Genomic DNA, 9079 nt, shown 5'->3' with positions numbered 1-9079 from the left:
GGTATTTGAGGCAAATTCTATACATATTCTCTTTCCGAAGTAAAAAAGAACAAAATATCTCAGTTTCCTTTCCCTTGACGAGTTCATTCAATGATTCCTTAAAAAATGCCCTAAAAGAGCCCTTTTTCTCATAGAGTGTCGTGAAATAGATAAACCAGAAAGAATATAAAACATATTTATTAAAATAATAATTAAATAAAAAGAAGCTAAAATTAACCTATAGTAGGAAATATTATTGAAGACCTTATAATAAAGGATGGTATTTATGTAAATACAGATATTATAAATACAATAGAAACGATTTATTGCGGAAACCATTTAAAGCGACACATTGATCCGTATCACGGACATTAATATTGTAATTTTTGCACTTTTTCATTGCATTTTATGGATTTTAAAATGTCGAAGCTTAGAAATCCATACTAATATTATAAATGCGAAAGTAACTCTGTCTGTTTGTCTGTTACTCAATCACGCCTTAACTATTGAACCAATTTGCATGAAATTCGGTATAGAGATATTTTGATACCCGAGAAAGGACATAGGATAGGTTTTATCCCGGAAATCCTACGGGAACGGGTTTTTTATGAAAACGCGGGCGAAGCCGCGGGCGGAAAGCTAATATGAAAATAAATTATTAGGCGAAAATCGTATGCAGTTAAATGAAAACTACAAACGAATACAAATAGACAAATAAATATTATACTTCATATATTATTAAATATTAAGTAAATATTACATACAATATACTTATAGAAACATGTAGGACGTAGAAGTGAATAAATAATCGATTATTATTTTAATCGATTTTTTTTTCCATTGTCGATTTTTTATAATCGATTTTATTAATGGTAAACATCGATTTTTAATTTATAAGAATTACACAATTTAAAACGATTTTTGTAAATAGTGCTATCTGTGCGATGGATGACAAAATAGTATTACACTTAAGTTGATAGACATAAAAAAAATGTGTGCGTGTACTAGTGTACACACGTAAGAAGTGAAACTTCTTTATGACCTTATTTTTCAAAAAATAATTTACCATAATATGCAACTTTCCAGAAATACACGACAATACAACTTTCGAATCACGCGTGGTAGGGATAAGAAAAAGATGGCGCGTAACAGAAAAATATCACGCGTAACGAAAAAATGTTACACTAAATTATTTTCCAACCCCGATAAAGAAGTTTCACTTCAAAAAAATAATTCAAAAATTTCACGTGAAAATTAATAAAAATTACAAATGAAAATTTTTAGAAGCATTTTTTTACTGTTATAAATTTGTGATAAAAAAAATTAAAATTTACACCTGACAGCTAACTTCAGTACCTATAATGAAAAAATTGGTAAGTAAGTTTACTGAACAAGTCGATCAAAAAATCAGCGCCAACTGTACCTACTCCATGTATTTGTATATCTATATTCCCAAATACATATATATATATATATATATATACAAATGCATGGAGTGTTCCGGTACTGGTACATGGTCCGGTATTGGGGCTTTTACCTTACATCGAATAGGTTTTTTCGCATAAAAAGTAGAGGTGAAAACATAAATCGATTATTTAAAAGAAAAATAGATTTATTTCTAAACAAAAAAAAATCGACTGCTGAGTAATCGATTTTTCTGAATCGAGGTCACATCCCTATTCCCTAGTCACTCATTCACGTAGGTAGATATATAAATAAAATCTGACTAAATGTCAGATTTTCCAAAAATTTTCATTCACAATGGGGAGTCCATATCAAATCCTTCATCGTGCCCGGCCATTCAAAATTATATCAATATACAACAAAAAACTTTGCTAGCGCGATTCAATTCTTCTCAGTAGCGTGTAGAGATAAACTACGATAACATGGCGCGCCCCTCCAAAATTCAAAACGTTTGAAAGTATTTGTGAAAGTATTTACAATGCACCACCAAGATTCACAACGCATGTGTGCGTAATGAGACGGCCGTCAAACAAAAACAAATCCACGGATTTGTTGCTCGACTAGTCACGCTCTAATCGCTCATTATTATTAGTAATGGCGCTGCACTGACGTATTCTATGAAAACGACACGTGCGTTGTCTTGGGCGCTCGGCAACTTATGATTAGTTGCAGCGGCGGCCTTACCCATTGCGAGGCTCCGGGCGGCAGGCCCTTTGCGAGGCCCTTTGCTCTTTGTGAAATGTATGTGATGCGAAAGTAGGTTGTTTGGTTTAGGTATTTGTCATATTTGAGGAGAAATGATAAAGTTATACAAATGAATATTTGAGTTTTATAATATTTATACAGGGTGTCCCAAAAAGTAGTGATGAACGGAAGCTGGGAGGTAGAGGACCTAGAGGGCTATCCGAATCACCCCCATGTATGTTATGCGATTTTTCGTATTTTCGGAGTTATGACATTTTTTTCAATTTTTCATCTATCGCTGAGTACGATGAGATTTTTATTTATGGTGACGTGAATTATTGCGCTAGATGCTTGATTTTTTATGTGTGCTAAGCTGAAAGAGAGGCCAATTCAGTATGGTAACATTTACTATCGTTAGATCTTCGAATGGAATAAAAAAAGAATTAAATGCCAAGAAATATGAAATTACCCAGTATGTTCACAACTTCAAGGGCCCATCACTACATAGTATAAAACAAAGTCGCTTTCCCTGTCCCTATGTCCCTATGTCCCTTTGTACGCTTAAATCTTTGAAACTACGCAACGGATTTTGATGCGGTTTTTTTTAATAGATAGAGTGATTCAAGAGGAAGGTTTATATGTATAATAAGATCCATTAAGTAGTGGAGAAGTACTGTTATTTTTGAGGTTTCTAATGTGATGTCTTAAAAAATTACATTTATTCCGCTTACATTGCAAACGCAGGCTGAACCCTACGAGTTTTATCAAAATAATGTACTAAGTATTATACACATTGAAAAGGTCTACAGAAAAGTCCGCGATGGTATATGTCTATCTCTTATGGATAACCCACAATAACTTTTTTTTGTCATTTACTTTTTACGACAAATAATGGCTAATTTTCGAAGCGATTTTAACCAATACAGCATTAATCCTTAAGCAATTAAATACCATGGATACATTGTTCATTTAATATTGATCTATATGGCCCTTTACACCGCATGATTTAAGTGAATATTTTCGAAGATATTACAGATTTAAAAATTGCGGGACGTAGCGTTTGCGGCCGCCCGGCTATGTATTTTATACCCGTGCGAATTACAACGTTCACAATTTTTCTGTAGTGTATTTAGTATCAGCATTGCACCCGTGCGAAGCCGGGGCGGGTCGCTAGTAAAAAATAAAGTCACATAAAAAAAGTTTTCCATTTGGCTTTTAAAAACTTGCTCTATCTATCAGGTAGCTACCCTAAAAATTTCATTTTATTATTCAGAAGGCTTCAATCGAAAAATTGAAATCTAAATATGGTAAGTGCAAAAATTTTATTAACATGGTGATCATTAAAACCAATAAATAGGTGTTTAATTACTTACCAGATTTTTTTTAAATAATCCCGCTGTTGCTCAATGCAAGTGCGACATCACCGTAAAAAGTTGTCTTTTAAATGTCTGAATGCCCTTTTATCATTTTTATTATTTCCGGGTTATTTCTTCCAAATTGTGGCATTCTCTCAAGTAGACGAGGTCTTTTTGGTATCCCCATTGATACAAATCAATGGGGTTTAGGTTGAGGGACCGTGGAGGCCAGGCTTTAAGGCAGGCGTCACCGGCGCATGCGCAGGCTGCAACGACCAATCCATCTTTCAAGATATCTTTGCCCTTTAGCCTGGCCTTCACGGTCCCCGGACATAAACCCTATTGATTTTTTTCCGTGGGGATACTACAAAGACGAGAGACTGCCACAATTTGGACGAAGTAACCCGGAAATTCATAGTAGCAGAAGAAACCATTAGAATCGATAAAAGGGCATTCAGACATTTAAAAGACAACTTTTTACGGTGATGTCGCACTTGCACTGAGCAACAGCGGCGTCATTTTAAAAATTTCTGGTAATTAAACACCTTTTTATTGGTTTTAATTTGTTTTTATTAATCATCATGTTAATTCAATTTTTGCACTTACCAAATTTAGATTTCAATTTTTCGATTGAAGCCTTCTGAATAATAAAATTAAAATTGAAAAATCGCATAACATACATGGGGGTGATTCGGATAGCCCTCTAGGTCCTCTACCTCCTAGCTTCAGTATATCACTACTTTTTGGGACACCCTGTATATTTATACATAGAAAGATTTACCAAATTAACAAATACAGAGATGATAAATTTTAAAATTGATGTTTGCGGCTTTTCCTAAGGCTAAAATCTTTAATTAAAGCACAATAATCCAACGAATGAGCTACGTCACTTTCGATTGAAAGAATAGCAAGGGCTGAAAGCCGATCTTGTGTCATCGAATTCCTCAAATATGTTTTAATAATTTTAAGCCTCGAAAAACTCCTTTCAGCAGACGCAACTGTCACAGGTGTGGTGGCAATAATTCTCAGAGCTATTTCGATAGTGGGGTAAACTTCAGTTAATTTGTTTTCTATTATGTATTTCAGCACCGAGATAATATCGTCGTTTCCTTCATACACACGCATGAACATACTCAGTACACGCACACATTTTCATTTTTTTTAAATTTGCTTGGGTGGTTGCTTGTTGCGCGAGGCCCCTGCAAGAGCGAGGCCCCGGGCGATTGCCCCGTTCGCCACCCCCTAAGGCCGCCTCTGATTAGTTGACCAACAAATCTGGACGTAAAGTACTAAAGACGAATACGTACAACTACATACAAACTCCTTCGTAAATCGTAAGGATGTCAGTACACACATTGAAACAGTAATTTGGAGGGGCGCGCCATGTTATCGTAGTTTATCTCTAGTAGCGACATCTATTTCCACTGACCGAAGCTACTTGATACTCGACATAGCATTTTTCTCTGAGATGATTTTTATTTTTCTTTAAATAAAAGTGTTCTTAAATGTATATCCAGGTGCGAGTTCGCGAGTTATACATCGCGATGCAGCGTTGCCCTTACATCCACGAGATGAAGGAGCGGCTGCTTGGCGCGCCAAGTGCCAACAGACGGGGTTGAATGCGAACGCGACCAGAGAGAGCAGAGCGAGTCGCCGCCGCCGCCCACAGACCCGCAGGTCGGCACCATCGTCAAAGTGAAGATCATCCATCGTCATTCACTGTTTATTCTATTTTTTAATTTCAAAGTTCTGTGCTATCTATGTCATGAATTTAATCACAGAATTTAATACATATGGTTCAAAGCGAAAAGGAATAATTTAAAAATAAAATTTTATGCATTAATCAATCGATAATCAAAATAAAAAAAAAAACAAAGTGTGATTTTATTTAAAAAAAATTGTTTTGGTAGGTGTATTGCTTAATTTTTGCCTGCTATAATTGTCCAACATCTAGGTATAGGTACTTCTATAATAATATTATAAAGAGGAAAGGTTTGTAATTATGTATGTATACCTACGTTATAGGTTTTCACGCATAAACTACTGGACCGATTTCAAAAATTCTTTCACCAGTAGAAAGCTGCATCTTCACTGAGCAACATAGGCTATATTGCATTTTGAAAAAAAATAGATATCAGGTTACCAAAAATGCAATAATGTAACCAAAGGTGTAAAAAATTCCTCAATAAAACGCGTGCGCTGCGGAATCTATTGAAGATAGAACAAAAATGTGTTCTACGGTAATAAAGAATGGATCAATATATACAAGAAAGTCCGCGATACCATATTATGTCCATCTTCAGTAGTTATGTTACTACAACAACTTTTTTACGTTTTCAAAGTAAATAGAAGTGCCGACAGTAATCAAACCATGTTATCCGGAATCCGGATACACATATTATATTAATCCTTATCCCATTAAATGATGTTTTATTATAGACTGTTTCAATACCAGCAAAATACTTTTTAAAAGAAAAGATATAACGAATTTTTAAAAGTGTCAATCTACAGAAAATAGTAGGTATACTGTTCAATACCATGAGCAGGGCGTAGTGCGGGACGGGGTAAAGGTGATTTTCATGTGATTAAAAATTAAACCTATAGTCCGACCTATAGTAGACTTTTCACTGTCATGATATCGCTATCGCTATGCGGGTAAAACCGCAGGGCATTGCTAGTATTTCATAAGTCATGTATTATGTCATTGGTTACATCAACGAATTAAAGAAATGGAAGATTATTATGATGCAATCATTTAAACTTTTAATAATAATTATACGAGATTTTTTGCATCGCTATGTTGTCAAAATGACACATGAAAATAATGCAAATAGCCCTGTCAAGTTTTTTTTTTATCTGTGATGAAAAATAATTATCTGCCTGTTGCTTTGCATAACTGTATATTTTGATTTTTTTTTTTATTATCAGAATAATCTTTACGTTTTTCAATAAGTAATAAGTATGTACCTACTAGGTAAGTGGCATATAAAATTGAATCACCTACCTACTCAATAATGTCTAGGTACTTAAAAAAAACAGTTATAAAGTTTTATTTTGACCTTTGCACCTTTGTTTCAAACCAAAAACTCGACAAAAAACGTTACTCATGACATGATATTTAATGGACCTCAACGTAAATTCCATAGATAACTTCTTTGGACTTGTTTTATAAAATAACGCCTATGCATATGTTGATAGAAGAATTTTGTCATGTATAAACAAATAAATTATCTATTTTCGAATTTTTTGAAGTGAAAGCGACGATTTTGAATATTTCGAAAGTAGTTTCACTTCTGACTCACGCTCTTTTTTAATAATTAGGATTCAAAATGGTTATACACAGGTTTATTAATTATTAATAACAATTATTAATTATAAATAAATAGCTCGCTAGTAAAAATGCATTTTGTTACATATTATTTACACGAATAATATATATAGGTATGTAGTTTCTATTTGAAATGAAATTACTCTACACTAAGAATTACTAACAATTAACAAATACTAATTAGTTTGCTGCACATGCAAGAATTGTATCAATCAACAAAAGACAGCAATCACTCATCATTGTTGACAGTAAACAATCTTGTTAAATTATTACCGGGCGATTTTAATTCATCACGCTATACTTTGACTAAAAGTCTATATAATTATGCGACATAGCAACACAGAAAAATGCTCATAAATTAATTTATTATATTGTGGAGGCATTAACAGACATATTTTCCGATCAATGTATCTTAACTTTGGTTATCGTTACAGTTATCTAGGTTCAGTTAATTTATGATACCTCTATCCTCATCTTTATAAGAATAAAAAAAAACTATTGATTGGCACTTAAAAACATTTCACACAAGACATCGACGCTTCAAAATACCGCTCAGTAGTTTTTGTTCCACACGTGTGTCGATGTACTCCGAACCCATGACAACTGGTTATGTCAAAGCCATTAATTAGCCACATTTTGAGCTTGTTAAGGGAATTCGGTATATCGAGTTCACTTTCACAATTATTCAGTAACGGTACCTTTCCAAAATGTACCGAAACTTCTCATGTGTTCCATACAGCCATACTTCCATCGAATTATAGAAATTGGGTCAATATCAATGCTTTAAATATATGTGTGTGCCTTTATTATGGTTCAGAATTATTCATTGTGGTTATTTGAACATGTGCGGTGTCTCTATTGTAACTGGTACATATTTGTCATTACAGATAATATCAGTGTTAACAGTTTTAAAAATGTTTTCGTCTTTTTGTGACAAATTTTTTTTTAAGTTTCGCTTTATTTTTTTCTAGTATCACTGAGTGTATGGCTCTGCTAATTGTTATAAAAATTAACACAAACTACACTTTATTTTCTACAGCTAGTAATTATTATTTCTGTTTAGTGGTTTTAAAAGTATTTTAAATGACGTGGTACGTGGTGCGTTAAATCACGCGTCGAGAGATATAGCGTGCGCACGATCATACCTTCATACTTTTAAACGATTTCATTGATATCTCGAATAACTTTTAATATTTATTTTCAATTAAGTTGCATGTAATATAAACCATCCATGTAATAAAGTCCTTTGTTCAATACTTGAATTATTAATATTGGATATCTTGTTCTGGTCATTTTACTCGATATTATTAGATACATCCTTTTGTAGATACCTAAAAATCTTACAAGATGAGGGAAAATCTTACAAAATGAGGGAAGCGGATATATTATTATATGGGCTGGTATATTTTACCTATTACATGCATTGAAATAAAAGCTATCTATATTATTATATTTACCTAGACATAGAAAATATGTATATAATCCCTACTAATCTTATAAATGCGAAAGTAGCTCTGTCTGTCTGTCTCTCTGTCTGTCTGTTACGCTTTCCCGCTTAAACCTCTCAACCGATTTTGATGAAGTTTGGCACAGACAATCTTTAGACCCCGAGAAAGAACATAGGCTACCTTTTATCAAAACACCACGCGGGCGGAAGCTAGTTTTGTCATAATTCTCGGGCAGTGTATAGGAGCATATATAACGGGTGTGTTAATACTTTTTACATAGATCCTAAATACCGTGCCTACTTTGATTTATTTATTTAGATCTAAGTATCTACCTTGTTCGTCATTATCAATATTAACCGGTTTTTTGAAAAATGTCCCTATTCTATAACTTGGCCAATGTCGGATATTACCTATATTATGTTGCGATGAACTCTATAATTGCTAAACTATACTGCATTAACTGTATTACTGCTTAACTTTAATAGTTGAATTTCGTCACTTGCAAGAATGCTAAAATATTTTAAACTAATTGAATTGAATTCTCCGAGTATGTAATCTGCGTAATTATTTTAATAGTATGGCGCTATCATTGTTCATTACTTGCAGTATTTGAGGACAAACATTAAATGTTAACATTTAGTTTGCACGCAAATAGAATTACATGAAATTTATTTATTTTTAGGACATAATTATTTATTATTAGGTACTTTAGGAAAATTATTCTGGGAAACAACTCTACATAGAATCTAAGTACAATATTGATAAATACGACTAAAAGGAATAAAGGTTTTGAGTTTTATATTATTTAACCCGTCGTTAAT

At 33.2% G+C, this 9079-nt stretch overlaps 1 protein-coding gene across 1 annotated transcript in view; it reads right to left on the bottom strand.

Moving 5' to 3' along the window:
- Nucleotides 1–9079, bottom strand: part of LOC149907508 (protein scarlet-like) — a 65311-nt gene that overhangs the window by 1064 nt on the left and 55168 nt on the right. The window lies entirely within an intron of this gene.

The sequence above is a fragment of the Colias eurytheme genome, chromosome 6 (assembly GCF_061535395.1).
Source record: "Colias eurytheme isolate Ceu_HAF_F1 chromosome 6, ilColEury1 Martin Lab GWU primary, whole genome shotgun sequence".
Taxonomy (NCBI): domain Eukaryota; kingdom Metazoa; phylum Arthropoda; class Insecta; order Lepidoptera; family Pieridae; genus Colias; species Colias eurytheme.
This window is presented reverse-complemented; position numbering and strand designations above follow the sequence as displayed.